Genomic DNA, 23,045 nt, shown 5'->3' with positions numbered 1-23,045 from the left:
AATTGTGCAGTAATATAATAAGGATCTATAATAGAAAATTTCTCTGACAATCACAATCGCTTATCCCCATCATCTCGCTGATCTCTCTGGCATCCTTCTCGCATCGAATTAACCTTAACTCTTCTTTATGGCCTCGTTAGTATCACTAACGTCTAGTACATTTATTACTCGCATATAAATTTCAGCACGCGTACAGTGAGCTTCGTGTCGTATATCGCGCCAAGACTACGTACGCCACCAACAGCAACGGAGCGGTAGGAGCAGTACACACCTATATATATATATGTCCACACTACATAGAAGAGGGATCGTTCGCGTTTATGCCACAGCAGGATTTTTCCTTTCGTTATTTTCTTTCTTTCCACAGCGGGCTCGTATTTTTCCTACGATCCTCTTCGTCCTCTACTTCTGCTTCTTCCTCCTCCTCCTCCTCCTCTTCTTCTGGCGCTTCAACGATGCATGGAAAAATACCAGGCACATGGAAATGGTGGTTCACGAGCGAAGGTGACTCCGGATGAAAGTCAACTCTTAGTTATGGGAGGTCATATCCTGCTGATAGAGAAATAGAGACGCGGAACGGTGATTGCGAGGAGAGCTCTCCCTTCTCTTCGTTCACCTGGAGAGACGATATTTGATGCGAACGCGATTATTGCTACGGTGAAGCGCGGCTAATCAAGCAATAGCCCAATTAAAAGCCTCCAGTAGCGACAAGCGAACGCTCTGACTTTTCTCAACGCTTCCCACCGACTTTTTGCAAACCAGATCCTCCTCATTTTCCATCCTCCTCATTTTCCATCCTCCGATTTAGCCCGATTTTTCTCAACCTCGGCGCATATCCCGGCAGCGTTTGATTAATCTTGTTTATTTCGCATAACCTGTTCTATCAACAGGTTGCAATTACGAGTACAGTTCAATAATACGAATCCACTTGTATTTCTAATTGCTCGATCATTAACAGTATCTATTTGTTTGTATTAGTATCATAACATTTTTAATAATACAACTATTCTTGATTTCCGGAAAAGCGCATAGCGGAACCATTCAACCCGAAGCTTCGAGAATATAGTCGACATTGAATCAGTGGTACCTATGAATGAAAAGATACAAGAAAAGGATTTTGAATAGTTACTTCTCTGTTCCACGAATGTTTTATAATAATCGGCAGAGGAGAGTATAAAACCTTGAGAAAGAGAAGCTATATATATATATATATATATAAACTTCACGCATTTACCGAAGCAATGACAACGTTGAAAACGTCGACGTTAAAATCTCAAACATGTTCACAATTCGAGTTTTAAAAGTCAGGAAAGAGCGTGTATTTCATTTGCTGGTAGATTTTCGAGTGATAACGAGGAGAGGAGACGAGGGGTGAGAAAAGATCGGTGGGAAAGCGTTCGAATTCCGCGGGGAATATGGCTATGAGCGGCTTGATTGTGACTGAATAATGGTTTGGCAGGAGTGCGGTAGGCTCGCGAGGGACATTCGTGGAAGATTGCGAGAACGTTGTAGATTGGAAAGGGTGCGGTTCCAGCGCAATTAGCGGCTCGCAATAATTTAAGCGGGATCAATTAATGCGCATCCGTGCGAGTTAAGCGTCGTTGCGATAGATCCCCCCCTCTCCCCCCCCCCTCTCTCTTACCACGACACTGCGGCACGTCGCGTTTACATTTAACGCTCGTCTGCTGCAATTAACGCCACGACGCATCGCCGGCTACTTCGTTACTCGCAATCTATTCCACTCCCTTAATTTCTACGACGAACTCTACACTCGTTTCCTCTTTGTAAAACGGCGTATCATCTCGCGAACCAAAACTCGATTAACTTTAAATCGACCACGTCTCGACGGTCGATGAAAAATTGGGTCAAACTTTGCGTGAAACATATAGGGTATATATATACGCAGTGTATCGTTAAAAAATTTGCAGCGAAGGTGCGATGCGCGTTTTCCAACTCCCGAGAGCAAATGAAAATGTTTGGTTTGCGTAGAAGAAATTATCGCGTTAGAATGGGAGGTTGAAGCGTGAACGCGGGGGGGGGGGGGGGGGGACTCGATTGGTAGGTGTTGGTGCGTCGTGTGCACTGGTTTGCCGGATAGCAAGGCGCGCGCTTACATGCACGTTAGATCACGATGGGAAGAAGGTGTTTGCATTGGCCTAGTGCCGAGGCGTTCGCAGCTAAAATTAATTACCTCGTCCTCCGATGTAACGGGTCTTCGGGCATCGCATTCGTGGTGCGAACTTGCCAGATCCAGCTATCCAACGCCCGATACACCATTTTATCAGATTTTATTACAACTTTACAGTTGCGATCCCATTGCGTTTCTATAATCCGATTCAACGTTGCTGCGCTTTCGACAATTGCGTTAAATCACCCTGCTAATTAAAATATAACACTCAAATCGATTACCACCAAATTTCCAATCATCGTCTCATCGATGCTCGATGATTTTTCAACGCGAAACTCCTGCAGAAATTTGTATTATTCCGGTTTGAGATATAATACGCAAAAGACTGTAAAAAAAGTAACTGGATGAATTTCCCGAGAGCTCTCAGACTCCATCGACTCATTAACGATTCATCAATCGTTTCTCATTCGCATTTAATGACGCGCAAAGAGGTCTCGGCTAATCTCCGATATCCCGTAATTAAATGCATAGGACCCTTTGCTGTCTCGAGCGCAACTTGCATGGCTTTCGTATACCGGGTGTACCTGTGTTCGTCGTCACGCTCCTTAATTGCCTCTCTATTAATCAATCTCAACGACAGCCTGCATTTTAGCGGAAAATTGCTATTATTTTCTGCTCATAAATCTTCGGTAAACTCGTATTTTTCAATATATTATTATTCGTGTCAAAGGGCTCGATCGAGACACTATCAATAGCGTTAATATGGTAAGCTTTTAGAGTTAATCTAATTGACGCAAGGGTATAATTTTATTGATTGGCGAGTAGGACTGCAAGACGTGTGTGTGAATCGTGATATCTATAGGTTGTATTTGAAAAAGGTACATTTAAATAAAAGCTTATAATACACTGTCAGGCTCATGGCATGCACGTATATACATACACGGTTAACCATAGATGGCCCATATTTTTTCTCTTTTTTTTTTCTTGCACCACCTCGATTCTTTCAGCCTCCTTTCCTCTTCCTTTCTAAACTCTAAACGTGGTGTCCGTGTCTCCCCATTCTCCATCCATCATTCTGGCCCGCGCGCTTCCACCGAACACTCACTCACACACACGTGGGCGCATCTTGACTGGTTTCGTGCGTGCGTGGCTCCGCTCCGGAGCACGCGCACCACCACCACCACCACCACCATTCTCCGCCTCTCTGACAAGGTGTTGTCATAATTTACGATTGTGACAAGTAGTACACCCATACGTAAACTCGGCCAAGAAGAAATAATCAGTCTCTGACGCTGTACTGCAAGCTGTTGGAATTATCATTTTTTATAAAGGTAAACAACAATTTTTCTAATTCTAAACATTCGCTTTATTCTCGAAAATTTTGTTACGTTCTTTTCTCTCACCGTTTCAATCGCTTTAAATTCTTCCAATAAATTTGTCAACTGTGCAATTTGTAATTTTATTTGTTAAATTCTCGTCGTTGTACTCCATTATATTGCTTTGCCCAATGTGAATCAAAGTTTCTATAGAAAAAGCAATAAGAGAAAGTGGATGAGGTACTAGAGTGTATCGTTTCTCAAAGACACAGAGCGCAGCATCCTTCGGTAAGATATTGTTTACCCTGGCCCGCGCGAATATTACGAAGACACACGCGAAAGGAGCTGAAGATTAACCGTAATGATTTCCTTAACTTTAATGACCCGCTCGCAAACGAGTTTTAAAAAAGAAGCTCGCGGTACGAAGAAGAGCGCGCTCTGCTCGCTCCATCGCAACAGTAATAAAACTAAGTAAGTAGGTTTACCGTAGAATTCAACTCATCGACAAATTAAATTTACTGCAATCAATTATCGTACCAAAGTAAAATACAAATCTACTTTTCACTTCTACAAAGATCTTCATCTTGGTATTTTTCAACTTGGAGAATGAATTTGCCTTGTTTTCTTTCTCCGGTCGATTCGCGCGAGGATTCCTCTATATCTATATATATATATATATATACACGTTTTTCTCGAAAGATCCTGGCGATTGGTTCGATGCGTCATATCCTTGCAAGAGTCTGGATATTTTTGTATATTTCTCTTACTATTATATTGTATACCGCTACTTTTGCGATGGATCAATTATCTTTGAACAAAGCGAGTCATGGTTTTGTTTTGCATAAAACTAATTTTTGTATATAGAGAAAAGAGAGAGGGAGAGAGAGAGAGAGAGAGAGAGAAAGAGAGAGGGGCGGGGCCGTTGCCACCATCGTAGTCGTTGTCATCATGATCGTCGCCTTACGTGGCACACGAAGCTTCTTCCACATGCGAAAATAATTTAACAGCTTTTCAACGTCCGACCAGTCAATTACCAGTCATTATCTTACATCAAGTGGCATTTTTCCTATAAGCAGTAAGCTCATTGGATAAATCAAGACCGGCTTTTAAAGTGCTGGTGTGCTGCGGATAAAAGCTAAAGCATAATAAGTATAAGGTATAGTGTGTATAAGTAGCGAGCACACAGGCCTATATATTCCTATTTCATTACGTACTTGTGATATAAACACGAAGAGGCCTCGCTGGATTAGTACCACGCTTCGTTTTCTTTCTACGGTTGTATCGGTGGTACCGATATGGCAATGGAATGTCGTTTTCATTACTCTCGATGGAATTTCAGGAGCATCTTTTGATCATTTCAAAGGGCCTCTCTCTCTAGGATCAGTTTGATCAAAAAGTGCTTATATATATAGCCTTATATCGATTGATGGTGGGGGTGCGAATCAGAGAGAGAGAGAGAGATAACTATCGAAAGGACTATCAGGATCGAGGAGAGTGCGTCTCAATCGATATATACGCGTGGGTGTGTGTTCTTAGGGACAGAGAGAGTCCTATGCAGCACGAGAGGAACATCCGTGGATAACGATCGGCAAGCTTGAATTACGGCGCACGCCCTTCGCCCCATGCCCCTATCCCCCCATTTCAATGGCAAACTGTCTCGCGGAGTAATGGTAACCAGCGAACCGAGCATTACACGACACTTTCGCGCGAGAACACAATTTGTGGCGATAGCTGAAATCGTCGCATGTGTACGAGCTCTTGTAATTTCTTGTCGCTCCCTTGGAAAGTATGATAAACAGATTTATCGCGATACGCCATACGTAAATAAAGCATTTTCTAGCATTAAACCATATACCTTCGCGTCGCACTCGATTCTTAATTTTCCTTCGCTCTTCCTTGGCCCTCGATAATAATAATATATATACGCATGATTTCACGCTCTGTCGAATTTTGTATTATGCCGTGATCGAGAAGTTAATGGGGGGGGGGGGGGGGTATTTCTCACACTATGTTGACAATAAAATGGTTTTAGTGTATTTAACGTATATATATATATATATAATTGTTTAGAGGTTCGTGTAAATATATAAAATTAATAGGCAGTTAAGTGGGCCATTCATCCAACTGTTACACGGGATGGGATTTGGGCTCTTTGTCGATTTCAGCGTGTCCGCGTACCGTCCGAAACTGGTTTCATCGGCTTTCGTCGGCGTTTTCAAGCGCCTCAAGGCGACATCGGATGTCGCAGAGTCGCGCGGCGCCCCAGACAACATCCCGGAAAGGGTCGCTCGGACCGGATCAAAGAGCTGGACGGACCTTTCGAGCTAGTGTGTGTGCGTGTATGAGAGAGAGAGAGAGAGAGAGAAACGACTCGGCCATCGTCACCATCGACCAACGCACGCACGCACGCACGCACGCACGCACGAACAAGCGTCATAAGAACAAACGGACACCATTAATCGACCACTCGAGCCCGGAGATCACACATTCCCAATGAATCACTTTATTTCGTCGCAAAACAGTCATATTTTATTAATAGAGTCAAACGAGCGAACTCGCTCGAAAAGACAGTTTCGACTGTTTGAAAATAATTTGCAAGGAGGGGGGGGGGGGATTGAGAGGGAAGAAGGCGTTGAATAAATTAGAAGGAATCGTTTTTGGCGCAGAGGAAGCGTCGCAAATCAAACTCGACGTTTACTTGCAGAATTCATGCGAGATAATCAATCCCATCGATCCATCCGGGACGCCCGGGAGGACCTCGTGGATGCTGTAGCGTCGATAAAGACGTCGTCGATGCGATCGATCAGTCGACCGGTTTTTCTTTAATTAATTATAATCCTCCCCCCCCCCTTCTCCCCTGTCCAATCGCTGCTTCGCTCCGCTGTCCAAAGTTAACGAAAAAAATTCCAACCGTGGAATAAAACGATCGAGGGACAAAAATTGGATCGGAGCTACCGAAGCGAGCGACGCGCATGCGTGTTATTGGCGAATAGAGCCTGGACGAGGCATTTATTGTGCGGCTATAATTACGTTATCCTTATTTCCTTTAATTAATATGTCTAACACCGCGCTGCTACAGGCTAAACATTTGAGGACGCTGCTGAATATTGTTGCGATAAATTATAGCAGAGGAGCGAGACTAGTCTCGCTCGCTGCGCGCGCGACCCAACCTCAGCGTATACATATACACACGCTAGATACGATCGTTAATGATGTTATCTATTGCAATCGTAGATATAGCCTTCGAGAGCTGAGAGTCTCGTTGAGATCCTTATCGAATTGTAAAGCGTTGATATATCGTTGCTCGAGCGGTGCGGCACGGCGCGGTGCGGCGCGGCGCGGCGCCTCCGCACTTAAATTCGTCATGCGCAGAAATTATCGATCAAAATTATCGCCTTTAGAATCCCCTAGAGTTTTCTCGACTTTAAAGGAATTTGGTCAGATTTTCTATTCCTTTCTTTCCTTCGGAAATTAATATCGATCCGCTAGTCAAATATATATATACACGTGTGAAAGAGCGTGAGTTTTTCTTATTCAACAGATTACGTTTTCATTAGATGCAAAATGTCGCGTTGATAAGGAGATACTTGTATAATATCGGGCTAATTTAGAGAAAATTACAAGAATTATTTATCAGCAAAGAATGGCAAGGTTGTTTATGGATCAACCTAATATACTATATTAATTCCTAATGTTTGTGTGTAGTATTTTATCAAGTTTATTGCCGTAAGAAGGACAGGCTCCGTTTGAACGATAATGGAAAGAAGCAAGTTTCTATTTGAAACTTTGAAATGTTCAATTAATGCGCGCCATAAATCGATGCGAGTCAATTAAAGCGAACGGTATACAAGAAAATCATTCCAGCTGTTTTCGATACTACATAATAAGGTGCTCGGGGAGAGCATATACAACTATGCTTGCTCGTTGGGAAATAGTTTTGTGTTTCTGGACTTGGCCCACACCGCCTGTGCCAGATATACAATCTGGATTATACCGCGCATTAACCTATCTTGGCAATGGTGGTCCCCCGCCACGGTGAACAGAGAGAGAGAGAGAGAGAGTGAGAGAGAGAGGGGGAGGGGGCGAGGGGGTAGGGGATGACGGGAATAAGCGGGAAAGGAAATAATCCAGTAGCTATCGAGGGAAGGGATCCATGCAAGTTATCTGGTATTAAACCCATTTAAAAAAGGCTGGATGTCACGCGCGTAGAGGTATATAATAACATCATGCACTTCCGCAAACTTTCGGCTCGGACTCGATCGCCGATAGCCTCGCGCAGCCATTTTGATTTTGATTTTTAAGGTTCCCGCTGGAATGGGAAAAAAGGGGAAATTCAAGAAGCTGCGCGGCGCGCGAACACGCCTCGTGCTGCACAGATTTAGACGAGAAGATTAAGCCGGCAACTTCCTGTAGTACGCTCCTGAGAACTTTCGGCTCGCGATAGCCCGACAAGGGGAAACCTGGCCGTAAAATCTCTAAGGTTATTCCGGTTGTTCCCTCGCTTAATTGAAACGTGACAAGTGAAACTGCACTGAGCCAAATCCCGCTGCAACTCGCCGAGAGCTTTTTCTTCTTCGAACCTTGCGCAAATTATTTGCTATTTTTATATTGATAAGAATTCTAATCGATTAAGCCTGGCATACCAATAACTATATAATACCGCTCGGCATACCACTCGTAAAGTCGACCGCGTACTCGATTGTCGGCTCTTTCGTTTATTGAGTATCGCGCGAGATTCCTTAACTCGATCGCGAGACTCTAATTATTTAGCGATTGTTACAACCCTGCCGCTTTCCTACTTTTCCACCTCGAACATTGTCGAGCGAATTAGTCTATAAGGATGTGGAAGTTTGAAAACGTGCGAAAATATAATGAAAAGTCTCGCGCGATTCGACGTGTACTTTAAATTAGAGAGATTAGTGCAGCGGGGCAGTTTATGCAGCTATATCGAAAGAAACCAAACGATTCTGAACACTTCTGTATCTGTAAAGGTGATTTGATGTGGTAATACAGGAGGCTATGGTGTTTATCTAACAAAGTTTAAAGCGTTGAGAGCGCTGAAAGTACCCTGCCGCTCTATATGGTATGCTATATATACAATATACAGGGTGTTCTTTGAAAATCTCACGATATTTCAACTAGTGACTCACGAAAGCTAGAGAGAATAAGGTTAACTTGTGAAATTTTAAGATACGTCGAGTAGTTTATAAATTATTGACATTTTAAATTGACCAATCGGATAGCGGGAAATTCCCGCCAAACATTATTTAAAGTCATGGATTTCAGTAGTAAGGAGAATATGCAGAAAAATGTCAATGGTTCGTCATTATTATACGTTTATATAGTTGCTGCTGCTACTGCTTAAGTTAAAATGTCAAAGAGATTTTCTTTCCTCACCTTGCCAGTAAAATTCATTTCCATACACCCTGTATACGTATATATCTACTACACTACGCAGTATAAGTGTTTTATAGATTTGCCAATGATCCGCGGACAACGCGAAATACTCTTTAGAGGGGAATGGTGTGTAGACTCTCGCACCTTTAAGCACTTTAAAGGTGAATCGACTTCCCTCGATCCCGACGTCATTAACTATTTATTACTGCACGGTCTACCGTAAAACACACATACTATCCTTCTTCTTCTTTTCCTTCTTCATGCATATTCATATAGTTACGCTTACTGTGTACTTTCTTATTACCATCATAAATCCATCCGCTTTCATTACGCCTCACTCTTATCCTACGATAAAATTTATCACCGCTCGGATGATGAAATATCATTCTAAAAAACTCTAACGATAGATTACACACTACTCCAAATTTCAGTAGTGTAAAAGCTGCCAAAAACATGGACTTTCGTATGTCTATCAAATCGATATGAATAGCCGTCGAGAATAAATTCGAAGGGTTTGGAGAAAAATGAATAAGTTTCAGAGGTGTAAGATACGTAACGCAGTAGGCGGGAAGAATAAAGAGAACGTAAAGAAGGAACGGGAAACAGAGGACAAGGGTTACCGATTTTTAGATGGCGATGAGGAGAATGGGAAGGATGGGAATCCGAGAGAGCCGCGCCGTCCGGGCGACAACTATATAATTAGGCCTAAAAACTGAACGAGCGCTTTTTCATAGGGCCCGCTCTACGAAACGGAGGAGGCTCTCACACGCGTACATATATATATATATATATATACAGCGTTTTCCTATACAACGTTATATACCAGAACAAAATCCACTCGACTCTCCGCAGCAAGAGATCCCCTCTGCCACTTCAGATGGTCCGCACACCACCACCACCCCCCCCCCCTCACACACACACACATGCACTCCTTCACCAGCGCGTCTTCTTTCCAAAAGTGTTTTTCCCTGAACCGATCGAAGCCCGCGCAAGCCTTTCGTACCGCGTCACATCTCGCAGCCGCAAAAAACCTCGAAACTCCGATGTATTTGGTCGGTTAATTGCGTCAAGCAAAGCGAAGGAGTACTCGACTATCGTTAGGTTTGCGATAGGCTATCGCGCGCGCACTACCGAGTGTTCTTTCCCGATTACTCCACATCCGCTTTTTCCTTCGAGAACCTCTCTCTCGCTTCTTTTCAAACAGAATTATTTCCTAGCTCACCGCTGATACTTCGTACGTATAAATATATATATATATATAGTATATATACGTGCTACAAACTTCGGTGCGAAATTTAGCAAAAGACCTATGCGCAGATTTTCGCTCCACGCGAGCCAACGAAATTCGCCAAACGACACTTATAAACATTATCGAAGAATCCTCATTTCCGTATCGTTATGTCTTCGATAACGCTCGCTTATATTTAATTGCTGAAAGATACGATTGGAGCATATTTATGTAACTTTATCAAGCGCGTATATTATCGGGACTGTAATAATATGTATTCATTCTCGCCGCAATTATATATACGCGGCAGCGATCCAATTGAATTCGTTCGTACTACACGTTATAATAATATTATAACGGGTGTTCCGAAGAAAAAATAATAATTCAACGCGGTTGAAGTTTTTGTTGATCGAGGACGAATGGGAGTGAGGCCCGCATTTATGCATGCTGTATAGTTGTGTGGTGGGGTAGGTAGGAGGGGGAGGGGGGGGGGGACACTTGTCGTGGCGAGTAAGTGAGGAACGGGATGGGAGCGAACTGCGAACATCGTTGGACGATAAAAGCGAGCGATAATAGGAAAAAGCTAGCCGGGACGTGGCGCGCGATACGGATAGGTATTGTTTCTTCGCGCAACGGTCAACGGCGCGATGCAGCGCAAGGAGAGTTTAAGCGTTGCTTTACGATCCGTTCGGACTCGTAGCTTTTCCAGACAGGAACACACACCTACGTCACCGTGCTCGTACCTATATTCTCGAAAATAAAATAAAATAAAATCACTCTCTCTCTCTCTCTCTCTCTCTCTCTCTCTCTCTCTCTCTCTCCCCAAGTATTCTCGCCTACAATTCTTTGCCTATCTAAGGCCTCCGCGAGAGCTTATAAGAGGAAATTCACGTGGCGAATGGGGCACAACTCGAGTCTCCTCCCGGATAGAACGCGCAAAGTGCTGTGTGGTTCCATGGGAGATAAGATTAAAAGCGTTTCTGGCTAAAGCTCCATATTTAATATAATATCGAGCTACCCCACTTTGCTATACATATATATATATATATGGTAAGCGCGCGACTATGCAGAGAAACGAGTGCAAGGATTTCATTTTATTTCTCCACAATTTCCTTTTCCTCGTATTTACTATATATACCATGTACAATAGAGTACGCGGATATCTTGCTGGCTGCGAACGGTGCGCTAGCCACTGCTAATTAGAGATAAATAATTAATAAATAGGGGCACGGTACGTTAGATATAGGTAGCACGCACACTGACTATACTACAGTGTACTATCACGGAGTGCTGTATCCCCAGGCGGGAAATTGCTGTTTAGATAAAATTTCTATAGAGGAAGAATGCCGGTGCCGGCATGTTTTTCGATGTCTCGCGATACTTATTCATGAGCTCTGATAACTTCGGACCATTTCACTTGTCCTTCCCATTCCAAATATATATTTATATAATTGTTTTATTATAAATATAAATAGAGAAGAAGATTGGCCGTGAGGTATTGTGAATTTGAAGAATGAAAATACTTGTTGAAAGTGCATTGAAAATATTTGCATATGTGCGAGTGAACAGTCGTGGTTCCAGTCTCTGGTCGATTTTTTAATTGCCTGGTAGAGGGGAGTGACGAAGTAGCTGAAGAAGTACAGATGGAACAAGCGAGCTGGATGAGAAAGGAAACAGGAGAATATCCAGATATCTCGCATTCTGATAACGCGCTGACGGCAGTGGGCCGCCATTAGCACCAGATGCTAACTTATCCGGAAGCCTATGCTGCCTGGCAACATACTTTCTTAATAGAACCTTTGAAATATTATTCTCTAAAAGCAAAGCTATAGGCATGCGTATTAGCAGATGGACCAACCTCGTAAAAGCTTTCCCTGATTGATCATAAAATATACACATATATCTATATACTATTTCTCACTCGAATCGACTTTTACCCTTTCAGAGGAGGCAAGCAAAAACACATTGGAAAAAGTGTATTTCGTCGCGCAAGTGTATACAAAAATCCAAATGAATGATTTTAGATCGAGCATGCTTTTTGCTTTTTCTTTTTTTTTCTGTCTTTTTAAAGTATGCACCGGATGACGAGTACAGCACCACTCAGACCAAACAGTGAAACAATAAACTATTTCATATTCCAGATTCTTCTTAGCCGATAAATAATAACTTTTGCTGATAATCCTGTAAACGCGTGACGTCATTGACGACCTCGAATTATCTATCACCAAAAACCAAAATTACCTGATAACCAATCATCGAAGCAAGTCTCGTTGAAAATATTACCAGCAAACCGATTAATGTCAAGTGATTTATTGTCATTCTGCATTCATTTTAATCTTATGCTAAGCGTTGTTAATTTAAGAAATTAATTTGAAAAATAAAGCAGATTCTTAATTGACATCAGTTACGGTATAGAAAGTTTGGCAACTGGGGTTTCCTTTCTTTTGGTTATCATTTATTCAGCTTGATTGTTTTATCCAAAGTTCTACTGGAGTTTGAAGCAAATCAATACTCTCATCAATTGTGCATTGAGATTTCTTCAAAGTTTTTAGATCTGCATTGCCATGCACTACTGCTTTAATTCTTGAGAATTAATCGAATTGTTTCTTCATTATCGAATGTTTCGATTTTGTTATATGATCCTTTGCAATAGCATAGTCGAATAGCAAAGAGACAATTCGTAGTCTATCCCTATGCAAATTGTTCTGTTATCACTGTTATCCGATATCTGCCATAAATTTTAAGAGATTAAAACGATATTAACAGTATATACCCATCGGAATCATTTGCTTTCAACTTTGATTGTAAACCGTTGGTACACACGTTGATGAATGTTTCCTTTACAGCGCGTCTTGCAAAAAACTAAAATTGAATTATTAATGATAGTAAATAATGATAACACACAGATTTTACGTCGTGTACTTTAAACAAAATCATACCAAATCATCTTTTCAATTTAACGTTGAGATACGAATAATTTATAATAAAACTATAAAAATGACACAAAAACAGACAATAAAATATTAATAGAAGTTCTAATATTTCCACTGTATACATGGTTACTCAACATTTTCAATGTTTTTACAAATAAAGAATTCTCAAGGAAGATAATTGCCGCCATTATTTTAACATTAAGAAAATTTGTTAAACATTGACTAATAACGTCATTGGATAATATTTTTAAAGCGAAAAAGGTTAATGTGTCTTTATTGCTAATTTATATTTACACAATATTTACATATAAATGCGTCGCTCTACCCTAATCAAGCTCGAAATATCAGAGAGGTTTCTCTTAGATAAAGTTGATTGAAAAAATCAAAGGGCAAATTTTGACAAATGGCATATATTGTATGATAAAATATCCAAATACCATTTTCGCGCTAGTCTATGCACACTACAAGGTTTATTAAACAAACGAGAGTCCAGCCTCTGCTAAAAATATAATCACTTGTAAACTAGCATTTTATATTTTTGAAAGCTTCTATATTGCAATAGAGCGTTTCAATGATTGACGCGTAAAATTTATGGTTTCAGCGATATCTTCGTCTCTATATGTAAATTTCATGTGTTTCAGCAATATAATTAATGCCCACCGTACTTTTCTCTCTGTGACACGCATGTTAAAATTCGCGTTACGAGAATATCTAAACATTAGTAGCGAGGTGTATATGGAGCTTTTAACGGCGACGTAGCACGCGAGCTCGGCGCAAACGTATACACTAAAAATGTAGCGATCGGGCAAAAAGAAATAATTCATTAATAAATATTGCAATTAATTATACACGCTATATAGGACGATGGACTTTTTGCCTTTACGCGAGTGCTTAACATTTGGAGGAGAGAAATGAGAGGGATTTACTCACGTTGAATCAATAAAAAATTGACATTCTTCCCGTCGGTATTAATGGAGCTGTAGTAGGCGGTCCCCGGACAGCAGGATTTATCGTCAACTATCGGTGTTTGTCCACCTCGTCGAATCAACGCGACTGCAATCCAGCTGTCAGCATTGATTTCTCGGATTTCACGTAAATCGCTAATTTCACAACGCGTAATGCGTCTGATTGATCAGCAATTCTATTATTACCGCCAACGGTTGAAAATATTCTCTGTAGATCGCTACCCTCACACACTGCACTACTCTTATACATAAATCTCTGTCCACAAGATCTCGACGTGACTAGTATCGAAAATCGAATAAAAATTCAACGAAGGAAAGAGTGTGTTTGATAGAATCGCGCAAAGTGCGCAGGTTCGCTGCTTCAGTCCATCGGAGAGCGACTCTCCCAAAGTAATTCACTGACAAAGTTCAAAGGGGCTGCGCGCACAGAGTTGAGAAAAAAGCAAAGAAGGAGTGACAGCGTTCGGTCCACGAGCGGTCCGTCGATCGCGCACTGACAGCGCAAAACACTTTTCGTGAAATTCCGTGAGAGAGAGAGAGAGACACATGCGCGCAGCTCGAAAAGGGATTTTCACTGGATGTGGTTTATTGCGTAGCACAGAGAAAGTTGGCGAGAAAAGAGCGCGGCTTTCGAGGGTTTCGATGGAACGTCGTAGGAGAGAGGATGAGACGTGCGACGTGTGCGACGGCCGAGAGAGCCGCGAGCCAGCCGAGCGAGAGAGAGTCGGAGAGGACGTGTAGTGCAGCCGGTGACTGCGTCTCAGAAACTGTCCTGCTCGTGGTCAGTCACCTCTGCGGGGCCGTTGGAGCGAGCGAAGAGAAGGCACGCAGAGGAGGTATCCGAAGGAGAGGGCATGGCATACCCTCTAGCGACTGAAACCACCAAGACAGAACACCTCCGTGCCTCTCATCGAACGCTCCTAGCAACCTCCCAGAGGCGGAGTTTCGACGCCCACGGAACTCGGAGGTCGGCCCATACAATTTTTACCCACGCCTATATACACCACGCTCTTTTCTTCCTTCCTGCAAATCCTTCCCCTCGCTACGTGCGCTTTATATGCACAATTCTTTCCATCGCGTATCTTGCACACTCTTGCGTTTACCGATGTGCCACCTTATTTCTACCCCCCGCACTTCAACCCTCCACCAATGCTTCTATTTTCGTATATTAATATATGGTACATTGGTTGTTGGGCAATTTTTTCAATTGTAAATATAGTGGAAATAATAGTTGGAATGTTTCCTTCGTAAGAAACGCTCGAGAATTTAATCGGTACGAGTTTGAGGGGATTATAAGGTAAATTTATACTAGAAATACTGGTATATCTCATATTAATTACGCGTTGTAGCGTCATTTCGCGAGTCCGGACGGACGCTGCAGCGGCGATTGGGGGCTTCTTCGTTAATTGGAAGGCTGCGTTTAATTGCGAGTTGATTAGGCAACGATAACCGATTTATCGTCAATCGTTTACTGTGAATCAGTGACGGTCCTATGGATAAATGATAGATTATACGCGGGATGGAGATAATAATTAGTCGCCTGCAGTGCGTTTGTATAAAAGAGTCAATTAACATTTATGCATATATACAATTGCCAAATTGCGTATAGGGAAAAATCTTTGGGTTTTTCTTTTCGAGTTCATCCCTGCATTTAGATGAGTAAGATTTTTTGTCATCGGGGCGCCTCCCCCGAGATAAATCTGCTCTCGAGTGGAGGAGTAGTTATTGCGAGAGATAAACGTGGGTGGATTTGTGCCGGTGCTCATAGTCGAGTTAATTTACACTAATTCTGATCTTATCTGGTGGCAGCGAGCGGCAGTTTTGCGCGCTGACCGTACACCGCGCGCGGCCAAAGACAAGACGCGCTTTTGCATCGGTTAAAAAGATATTTCCAGTTGGCATTCTTATTCCTCGTATCTTAGGCTGCATTAATCAAGCGCGCACCGCCAAGCTTTATGCAATTATATGGACGCCGCTGCGCCTACCACTTATTTCAATAAATATTGTCCCAGACCAATTAAAGGCAACTCCACACACCGCCTCTCCTCTCCTCTCTCTCTCTCTCTCTCTCTTTTTTGCTTCTCAATTCTCAATCCAATGCAAACTCTATTCGATAAAACCGTGTGTGATCCAGCCAACTGTCACAGCTCAGTTGTGATTTATTAAAGTAATGTAATCTTTATAGATATATGTATATACGCGTCTTATAGCATAGGTATATGGAGAAAAACTTTCTCTAATACGTAAAAAGAAAGGAGCTTATTCATGGCGTAATGGTACGTGTCGAATGTTGCACGTTCTGTCTGTATAAATGACGCGAGGAAGAGCCGGAAATGGTGCATCAGGTAAAAACCCCTGCGAACCTATAGATAAGTATCGAAGTACAGGAAGTAAGAATAACAGGCAAACCTCTAATTTCCACTCTGCTTATTTCCTGAGACCTTCGTAGCTCGTCCTTCCAAGGGTTTCGATTTCGCATCTCCGAAAGTGGGCCAAATATTTTCAGTGATATACCTGGAGCGAAAGTTAGATTTCCAACTACTGATACTTCACTGGACTTCCCTATTATTACCCCCCTTAACTCACTGTATATATACACACTTTCCTACATAACTTCTTCGTAACTTTTTACCATCTTATTTTCATTCACTTATTTTATTTGGTTGCGATTTAACTTTAATATTTATTTCAAAAATTAAATGTTATTTATGTTTGTGAATTTTGCGACCTTGAGTTTTGATAAAAAATAAGAAAACTTGGCTCCTGGTTGGTTTTAAGAGATGCCGTTGAGCTTTTAGGTGCAATTAGCTAAAGGAACGTTTTAGTAGGGGTCTTGGATTACATCTGCAGAGAGAGAAAGAGAGAAGCGATTTGAAAAACTACTCCCTGACACGAGGACATCGACGACGAGCCTTGGTGTAATGGAGCTGTTTGCCACGGGTCGAGAGATTTCTATTTTATCCGGACACGATCTCGGCTACCAATTATCATGCTCGAATACAATCTTTTCCACCCTCCTTCGGAATATTACATATAATCGTACGATCATATCCGATCAAGCAGAAATCCTCTTATCTCATTACTACAGTAAACAATATAGCATCATTATCTTCTTTCAACTGTCAAAATTCGTCACGTATACTATAATATTACTAAAATATTCCAGTCTATAATTATTAACGTATAGCGAAGATTATTGTTAATTAATTAACAAGTGATTTGAATATAGATTAAGGGTTGAACGTAGAGTTCTTTTTTTAAAGGAATGTCACAGTATGGCGACGCTCTCGGGGCGTTTTCCCCCTGTCCAGCCAGAGTATCAGGAGATTCCTGTCTGGTTGCTGGGGATCGGAGTGCACTCCGCATGCACTCACATTCAGCCAGAGGGCCATTCGTCGTCCATTAGCCCTCTACGCGAGGAATGCAATGCACCTCTCTCTCTCTCCCTCCTTCTTTCTGGAAGAGAGAGAGAGAGAGAGAGAGAGAGAGACGAAGTAATGAAAAGGCGTGACAGAGAGACTAAAAGAACGAAGGAGACCAAAAGTTGAAACGCCAAGGAGGAGGTCCACGCCACCTCCCTATCATCCTTCCTCCTCCCACCCCCATCCCAACTAGAGTCCTCCAACGAGACAAAAATTATCTGTCGCTTCCAAGAAAAAGCAAACTTTCTCGCGAGGACTCCAAGCATTAATGTCACTCTCCTCTTCCTTCCCTCTTTCGTCTCGCTTTTTACCTTCAAACTCAAATTTTTTCCGTTGCTAATAAGCTCTTCCTTATTCGTGCAAAATTACAGAAATAACAATTTCAATCCAATTTGTGACGAGTATCATCGAAACTTTGGTCGTAAGCAAAGTATTTTGATCTACGATGGTCAGGATCCATCGATTAACCGAAAATGTTACCAATGCCTTTCTCTATCAGTAGAAATAGACATTGGGATAAAATATGGCTGTTGCAGTGAGCCGTTAAGTAACAGAGGACAGATAGGCGTGGCCTCGATCAGAAAATTGGAGGGTGCAGCTTTTAACGTGGGGTGGCCACCCTTCTCTCTTTATATATATTTAACCAATAAATTCTTTTCTTTCCCAATCTATCAAGACTCGCGAAATGACGAAAAAAGAAAATACTTTAAGCATGCCATCAGCTGTTTTTCTAATTAATTTCAATAGTTATAATACATATTGCGTGTCGAATAAAGAAAGGATTATTTCCGAAAAAGTTTTGTTTACATTATAAATATTAGAAAAGAATCATCGTCCTCTTGTTAAAAGCAAATCGTTGCTATATATCTGTATACAATAATATTCACATATAAAAAGGTGTTTTTCGCACTAAAGTTTCAAGAATGATAAAAGTATTTAATAGGCGGACTATGAAATGATCGATATGAAAAAAGTGGGCGGGATCTCTGACTTTACTCGTGATTTCCGGCTGCGTGTAAACACGCCTTTCCTCCTGCAACCGCGTTTTCATGCACGGATACTACGATCTGATAAAATTATACTATAATATACATATCTATAAAGATATATTCCATTGAACCCATCCAACTTCAGTTTTACACGTCATTCATGATTCTTCGCCGGACGCTGATACTTACACGCCTCGTCTAATAAATGGTGTAATCTACGGATATCAGTCGTTTAATGTATAACAATGATAGACGGAAAAGGGATACATATATACCTATGTTCCATTGAGTCGATCAAACTTCAATTGTCATTTATGAATTTTTTATATAATAGACGCTGAAAATTGCCTGCTTTACGTATAATAACAGATTTATTCTAATTAAGATCTTTCGTGTAATGAGCATTCAATGGAAACGAATTTTTGATTTACGAATGAACTATTGACTTGCAAGAAACTACGTTACTGCATCTAGTGTAACGGTGAAAGAAATATGAATTTATTGGGAAAGATAAGGATGGAGAGATCCGGACTATTGGAATAATGTTATAGAAATACGGGGATCTTTTGTCAATTGGAAGGATCGAGGACAGCTAGGATCTAATCGTAGGTCGGAAAGGCGTTCTCGTCGCTTCCTGGAAATTGGTTTGTATTTTCATGTACAAACACGAATGTAGTAGTGATAGCTGAATACTATGTATGTGTTCTCGAGGATCGACGAAAGGATTCTGTGGGCGAACAGGTCGCGGGGTCGAAAAAAATAAAATGGACGTTAGTAAGGGGTGAGAGAGAGAGAGAGAGAGAGAGAGATGAAAGTGCAAAACTAAAAGCGCGAGTTAAAATAAGAAAAAGGTATGCTATGTTACACATATCTCAAAAGAACTACAAATTAATTCTTTCAAAAAGAGTATGATATTTTATGGAAAATTTTATTGGACCGAAATTTTCAAACATTGTGTAAAACTTGATGTAAAACTCGTTTCTCAATTTCTTCAAATTAATTAAATCTCTTGTTATATTCATATTATATTTTCGGTCATTAGAAATTGCCTCTTGCAATGATATCAATATGCCAACGAAACTTTTATTAAATTTTTAACAAGTAATGCAACCACTGTAACTGATGAAAGAATGAATATAATATTTATATGCCTACTGTACAGTCATATATTTTATATTAGTGCAGTTGGGTTATATTATTAAATCGTGAAAAACTATAGAAAAAGGCATTATATAAACTGAATTTTTGAGAAAATTATTCTAGTTTGATTTATATTTCAAAATTAATGGAAAAAGTATAAGAGTCAGTGTGTAAAAGTTATATTTCAAATGCTTCAAGACAATAGCTTCAATCTTCAGCATCTTTCTAGTAATTCCTCTATTTAGGAATCTTCCTGAGTTCAACGTCAATGTATTTTTGTTAATTTCTCGATAAATGTATTACGATCACTGTATAGCTTGATAGTAGATGGAATTTATAATATATAGTACCCAACAGGCACGTAATTTGCACATTTCTCTAGTTTATACACTACCATTGAATACAGCAAGATTACAAAGAGAAAACGTTAAGCTGAGTTTTTGTGAAAAATCCTAATTCAAATTGTATTTCAAAATTTATGGAAATACACTATTGCGTGGCTTTTATGGCTAAAAGGATTTTTGTTCTCGGTGAAAGTATCAAGTAAAGTAGAGATTTCGGGTGGAAATGAATTTGAAGAAAGAAGTAAATTTATGCTTCGATAGCTCGTCGTGAATTACAACGAGCAGTGGCCCTGCTTAAGCGATGTTCCGTGAGAGATTACGTCGTCTAATTTGTTGCACTTTCGAATTGTTTATGGGCGCATTGCGAGAAGCACGCGAGACTCTAAGATATTTCCTCAGTCTCGGCATTAAGCGCGGCGCGACCACCTCTCTTCATTTTTAAAATCAGCCTTTAATCTCTTCTTTTTTTTCATTAAACTAGAAGCTCCGTCCTTTAAGAATAACATTCAATATTGCTCAAAGTGGAAGTGTTTAAATGTAAGAATCGAAGAATTCCAATAGAACGACGAACAACACACAGAGGTCTGTGTGTGTTGTGAGAATAGAACAAAAAAAGTCATAAGTGACATTTGTGATATTTCTAAATAAATGAACGTTTACGTGTCCATACATGATTTACAAAAATTTAAGGCGATATAATTTACTGAGAAAGGCCACATGTAATTTGATAATTTGACAAGTACATAGAGTAAAGATGAAAATATTATTAAAAAGTGCAGATGCGACTTCTACAACATATATAGGATTCGTTAAAATGAATCACTAGAAAAATTGAGATACTTATGTAATAAAGCGATTATTTTAAAGTATATGTATATAGGTAGGAAGTAAGGTTGTTCGGTAAAAGAATAGAGATAAGGGCTTTTTGACTTTTCGTGAGTGATCGTAGAAAATGCGTAGACAGGAGCAGTCCAGCAAAATCCCGAGGATAGAATGCCTGTAGTAAATCGGCGCGACAAGAGGGAAAGGGGGCAAAATGTGGGGGACCACCGATAAGGGGCCACCCGTTGGCGCCACGGAACCACCTAACGTCGGCTTTCCTCTAAATTCCACACCTATTTACCCAGCCTCCCAAAGTCTCGTCGAGCGTCTCTCATATAAAATACCGGCAAGAATTTTCAAAAAGTTGAACTTGAGAATTCTCCGCTCAGAAGATTGCAAAAATCAAATTGACAAAAAAAAAAGTCAAAGATATCGCGAGTTGATGTAAAAATTGCCAATGTTATTGGAATGCGAGCGATGAAATTCTTTTTAATTAATGTAATTCCATGAAAAGGGCCTCTTATGTCTATTATACGAGATAATTAATCGGTTAGACTCGATCGAGTTAATTACTGTGAAAGACGGGGGGGGGGGGGGGGGGGAATTGGTGTGTTTTTGAGGGGGTGGAGGTAAGAGATTTTGGGCTTGGGGAGGGGGGGGGGGGTGCAGAGGAGGACGAGAAGATGCCTGTATATCGTGGATATAGCCGGACGAACGCAAGGTGCTCCGGTCCCTCGATAAGAGCCCCATCCATTGGCGCCACGCTGATCCAGGAATTCCTCCAAACTTCTCCGGTCCTCCTTCAACCCCCTCCCCCTCACGAAACAATCGTCTTATCACAGGATTAGTGTTTATTTACGAACGGTTAGGAATCGAGCCACGCATATGATGCTTCTCTTTCGACTCTACGTCCTTCCATTCGAAAATCCACTCCGCATCCGACGAGATCAAAATAATATCCACGCTATCCAAGAAATATTCCTGCAACCCTCTTCCAATCGCCAAACAATTATCTTATCAAAATATGATTGTTTATTTTTTCCAAGGGATAGGAATGGAGTCATATACGCATTATGCTTCTCGCCCGAGCGTATACGTTCCTTCCCATTCCGCACGCACGTTCTGCTTCTGCTTCCACTTGGCATCTGACGAGATCAAAAATAATATTCACCCTATCGAGAAAACTTGAACGTATAGTATCTCCGCGAATCTGGACGACTCAGAAGCGAGTGATATGGAGGGAATGCGGTCGCGTCGAGTATTCGGACTGAATGAGGACTAACCAGCACGTATCTCCATCAGGAATCCATTGGAAAGCTAATACGATATTCTTCCACTGCGAACGGTCATGAAGAGTGTAAACCAACGACACGATGATCAACCTATGAAGGAAACGCGCGGTCCTCTCCTCCTAGCGTATGTTAATAACAATAATATAATAATAGAATGTAAATATTGAATCACACTGATAACTTTGAAATTGATGCCTTTATGCTTTTCTATTTGTCGCAGAACATAAAAAGGTGCTTTCGTTCGATAAGGCACTTGTTGTGCATCCTACACGGGGCTCGTTCTAAAGATATTCCTCCTCATAAATGACTTTCTTTGCTGACACCCTGTGTGTGTGTGTGTGTATCGCGCTCTATTGTTTCCATGAAATATAAGCTGGTCTTGTCTCGCACAAAAGGAGGAAAAAATCCTATTCGGCGTTTTCCGTCGTTTCTAAAAGTTGCATGCACAGTCTTATTCGCGCGTTGCGTTGTTTGTCTTCGACCATGTGTGTGTGTTTGCGAGGAGATGGGGGAGAAGAGGGGGGTGCGTCTCGCTCGCGAATCGTCCCGACCGATAAATTAGCCCAGCCTGTGCAATATAAGATCGGCGAGTTGCGGAAAGCTTGTGGCCTCGGCTGCAGGACTATGGGGATAAGAGCTGGTGACCGGCCGTTCCTCCCCCTCGGTCCGCCGCTTGTGTGTCTCGCGAAGGACAAAGCACGGACGTATTCGCGATAGAGGGACGAGGAGGGGAGTGAAAAAAATCCGAGAGAGAGAGAGAGAGAGAGAGAGGACGTAACCAGATAGAAAAGGATACAGATAAATAAATAGTGGTAGAGCGAATATCGAATGGAGAAGCACGGATTGCCGAGCGCGCGAGGAGAGTGGACATATCAAATAAGGAGAAAAGGAGGGGGGGGGGGTGTCGAAGGATGGAGTCGAGAAGGGGGAGAAGTGGTAGGAATTTTATAGAGAGAGGGAGAGAGGAGAGTAAGCGTGCGTTCGTTAAAAGGAGTGAGATAAAGTGTGGTGGTGGGGGAGGGGGGGGGGGGGGTGAACTCGGTTGAAGGAGAGAAAGAAGGAAGAAGCG

The 23,045-nt window shown here is 41.5% G+C and overlaps 1 protein-coding gene across 1 annotated transcript in view; it reads right to left on the bottom strand.

Annotated features, from left to right (window-relative positions):
* The window catches only part of LOC136784186 (GATA-binding factor A-like), a 45,768-nt gene extending 30,961 nt beyond the window's left edge, over window positions 1-14,807 (bottom strand). The window contains exon 1 of the mRNA XM_066744705.1: window positions 13,933-14,807. The gene's annotated coding sequence lies outside the window, so the exon portion shown is untranslated. The remainder of the gene's footprint in view (window positions 1-13,932) is intronic.
* Between the last annotated feature and the right edge of the window lie 8,238 nt (window positions 14,808-23,045).

Source organism: Prorops nasuta, unplaced genomic scaffold (assembly GCF_024137725.1).
Source record: "Prorops nasuta isolate Cenicafe-Biocafe unplaced genomic scaffold, Cenicafe_Pnas_1.2 PNAS00050, whole genome shotgun sequence".
Classification (NCBI taxonomy): domain Eukaryota; kingdom Metazoa; phylum Arthropoda; class Insecta; order Hymenoptera; family Bethylidae; genus Prorops; species Prorops nasuta.
Note: the sequence above shows the minus strand (reverse complement) of the source record. Positions and strands in the feature narration are given on the sequence as shown.